Here is a 4485-nt window from a genome sequence, read left to right as displayed (position 1 = left end):
CTTGCGTATCCTGAATTGCAATTCTTCTGTTATTCCCAAATAAACCCATTTCACTGGTAAAATCACTGGCTGTTCTACTTTTAAAGGTTGATGGTGAACTACCCCAAACTTGCAGAAGTAATTTTAAAAGCCAAAAGATTATATTGTTTTGCTCTGAAATAAAATATATCATGAATGAAATAGTTACTTTCAAGATATACATATTTTTAATATTTATTATTTATTTATTTATAAATGTATTTAATTATATTTATAATTTATATATATAAATATAAATTGAGTTCAGGTGAAAATCTAAACAAATTAATACAGAAAAGATAGAGAAAGTTGTCAAAATGCACCAGGCTGAAATCTTTTTTTCAGAGTTATTCTCCAATAAGTCTTTGAAGAACAAGAGAGAAAAATCACATAGATCATTTTCATAAATGCTTAAAAGGTATTTGATAAAATTCAACATCCATTCTTGATTTACAAAAATACACCAAATGAGAGGAATAGATCTTAATATCATAAAACATATCTACCTACATCTACAAGTCAACTTCATACTTAAGACGAAGCACCAGAAGTATTACTATTAATGTCAGGAATAGACAGGAGGTCTACTTTCAGTGCTGTGATTTTATGTTATACTGGATGTAGTAGCCATTCTAATTAGGTAAAAGAAATGGAGTTACAAGGGACACCTGGGTGGCTCAGTTGGTTAAGTGTCTGCCTTCGGCTCAGGTCATGATCTCAGAGTCCTGGGATCAAGTCCTGCATGGGGCTCCTTGCTCAGCAGGGAGCCTGCTTCTCCCTCACCCTCTGCCCCTCCCCCTGCTTGGGCACATGCACGCACGTGCACTCTCTGTCAAATAAATAAATAAATAAATAAATAAATAAATAAATAAATAAATTCCTAAAAAAAAATAAAAATAATGAGAGTTTGATAACCTGTGTGGAGGAAACTGATGATATGCAGAAGTACACAGTCTTCACATATACGCACCATAACCAGTTAGAAGGTTCAAAGTACATCATTTATAACATGAATAAAATCAAATATTCTGTTTGGAAAAAAAATCAAAGTCAAAAGACAAATGATAAAATGAAAATTTTTGCAAATCATGATAGGCAAAGGGCTTATTGCTCTAACATATGAAGAGCCCCTACCAATCAGGAACAAAAATACTAAGAGCCCCAAATAAATATTACCAAAAAACAGGTCCCAGAAAAGAAAATTCAAACTGTGCTGATTGCTCTATGTTAAATTAGTGACAGTGAACTTTGAATGGGCTCCTAATGCTGCCCAGGACTCATGCCAGTTTGTTTTTTCTTTTTTTTATTCTTATGTTAATCCCCACACATTACATCATTAGTTATAGATGAAGTGTTCCATGATTCACTGTTTGTGCATAATACCCAGTGCTCCATGCAGAATGTGCCCTCCTCAATACCCACCACCAGGCTAACCCATCCTCCCACCCCCCTCCCCTCTAGAACCCTGTTTGTTTTTCAGAGTCCATCGTCTCTCATGGTTCGTCTACCCCTCCGATTTCCCCTGCTTCATTCTTCCCCTCCCTCTACCTTCTTCTTCTTTTTTTTTTCTTAACATATATTGCATTATTTGTTTCAGAGGTACAGATCTGAGAGTCAACAGTCTTGCACAATTCACAGCGCTTACCAGAGCACATACCCTCCCCAGTGTCTATCACCCAGTCACCCCATCCCTCCCACCCCACCCCCCACTCCAGCAACCCTCAGTTTGTTTCCTACAATTAAGAATTCCTCATATCAGTGAGATCATATGATACATGTCTTTCTCTGTTTGACTTATTTCACTCAACATAATACCCTCCAGTTCCATCCACGTCGTTGCAAATGGCAAGATCTCATTCCTTTTGATGGCTGCATAGTATTCCATTGTATATATATACCACCTCTTCTTTATCCATTCATCTGTCAATGGACATCTTGGCTCTTTCCACAGTTTGGCTATTGTAGACATTGCTGCTATAAACATCGGGGTGCACGTACCCCTTCGGATCCCTACTTTTGTATCTTTGGGGCAAATACCCAGTAGTGCAATTGCTGGATCATATGGTAGCTCTATTTTCAACTTTTTGAGGAACCTCCATACCGTTTTCCAGAGTGGCTGCACCAGCTTGCATTCCCACCAACAGTGTAGGAGGGTTCCCCTTTCTCCGCATCCCCGCCAACATCTGTCGTTTCCTGACTTGTTAATTTTAGCCATTCTGACTGGTGTGAGGTGGTATCTCATTGAGGTTTTGATTTGGATTTCCCTGATGCCAAGCGATATTGAGCACTTTTTCATGTGTCTGTTGGCCATTTGGATGTCTTCTTTGGAAAAATGTCTGTTCGTGTCTTCTGCCCATTTCTTGATTGGATTCTTTGTTCTTTGGGTGTTGAGTTTGATGAGTTCTTTATAGATTTTGGATACTAGCCCTTTATCTGATATGTCATTTGCAAATATCTTCTCCCATTCTGTCGGTTGTCTTTTGGTTTTGTTGACTGTTTCCTTTGCTTTGCAAAAGCTTTTTATCTTGATGAAGTCCCAATAGTTCATTTTTGCCCTTGCTTCCCTTGCCTTTGGCGATGTTTCTAGGAAGAAGTTGCTGTGGCTGAGGTCAAAGAGGTTGCTGCCTGTGTTCTCCTTTAGGATTTGGATGGACTCCTGTCTCACATTGAGGTCTTTCAACCATTTGGAGTCTATTTTTGTGTGTGGTGTAAGGAAATGGTCCAGTTTCATTCTTCTGCATGTGGCTATCCAATTTTCCCAACACCATTTGTTGAAGAGACTGTCTTTGTTCCATTGGACATTCTTTCCTGCTTTGTCAAAGATGAGTTGACCGTAGAGTGAGGGTCCATTTCTGGGCTCTCTATTCTGTTCCATTGATCTATGTGTCTGTTTTTGTGCCAGTACCATGCTGTCTTGATGATGACAGCTTTGTAATAGAGCTGGAAGTCTGGAATTGTGATGCCGCCGGCTTTGCTTTTCTTTATCAACATTCCTCTGGCTATGCGGGGTCTTTTCTGGTTCCATACAAATTTTAGGATGATTTGTTCCCTTTCTTTGAAAAAAGTGGATGGTATTTTGATGGGGATTGCATTGAATGTGTAGATTGCTCTAGGTAGCATTGACATCTTCACCATATTTGTTCTTCCAATCCATGAGCATGGAACGTTTTTCCATTTCTTTGTGTCTTCCTCAATTTCTTTCATGAGTATTTTATAGTTTTCTGAGTACAGATCCTTTGTCTCTTTGGTTAGATTTATTCCTAGGTATCTTATGGTTTGGGGTGCAATTGTAAATGGGATCGACTCCTTAATTTCTCTTTCTTCTGTCTTGTTGTTGGTGTATAGGAATGCCACTGACTTCTGTGCATTGATTTTATATCCTGCCACTTTACTGAATTCCTGTATGAGTTCTAGCAGTTTTGGGGTGGAGTCTTTGGGGTTTTCCACATAAAGTATCATATCATCTGCAAAGAGTGAGAGTTTGACTTCTTTGCTGATTTGGATGCCTTTTATTTCTTTTTGTTGTCTGATTGCTGTGGCTAGGACTTCCAATACTATGTTGAATAGCAGTGGTGATAGTGGACATCCCTGCCGCATTCCTGACTTTAGGGGGAAAGCTCTCAGTTTTTCCCCATTGAGAATGATATTCGCTGTAGGTTTTTCATAGATGGCTTTTATGATATTGAGGTATGTACCCTCGATCCCTATACTCTGAAGAGTTTTGATCAAGAAAGATGCTGTACTTTGTCAAAAGCTTTTTCTGCATCTATTGAGAGGATCATATGATTCTTGTTCTTTCTTTTGTTAATGGATTGTATCACATTGATTGATTTGCGGATGTTGAACCAACCTTGCAGCCCAGGGATAAATCCCACTTGGTCGTGGTGAATAATCCTTTTAATGTACTGTTGGATCCTATTGGCTAGTATTTTGGTGAGAATTTTTGCATCCATGTTCATCAGGGATATTGGTCTGTAATTCTCCTTTTTGATGGGGTCTTTGTCTGGTTTTGGGATCAAGGTAATGCTGGCCTCATAAAATGAGTTTGGAAGTTTTCCTTCCATTTCTATTTTTTGGAACAGTTTCAGAAGAATAGGTATTAATTCTTCTTGAAATGTTTGGTAGAATTCCCCTGGGAAGCCATCTGGCCCTGGGCTTTTGTTTTTTGGGAGATTTTTGATGACTGCTTCAATTTCCTTGGTGGTTATAGGTCTGTTCAGGTTTTCTATTTCATCCTGGTTCAGTTTTGGTAGTTGATACATCTCTAGGAATGCCTCCATTTCTTCCAGGTTATCTAATTTGCTGGCATAGAGCTGCTCATAATATTCAGGCCAGTTTCTTACTTCAATTACTCTCATACTTTTTGTAGAAGATTAATTCATACCTTCTCCTCTATAATCAGACATTATCTTCTCTCCCATTCTTACTCTCCACTGCTAACTGCCCAAGTCCAAGCTGCCCTCTCTC

Source organism: Neomonachus schauinslandi, chromosome 7 (genome assembly GCF_002201575.2).
Source record: "Neomonachus schauinslandi chromosome 7, ASM220157v2, whole genome shotgun sequence".
NCBI classification, from domain to species: domain Eukaryota; kingdom Metazoa; phylum Chordata; class Mammalia; order Carnivora; family Phocidae; genus Neomonachus; species Neomonachus schauinslandi.
Note: the sequence above shows the minus strand (reverse complement) of the source record.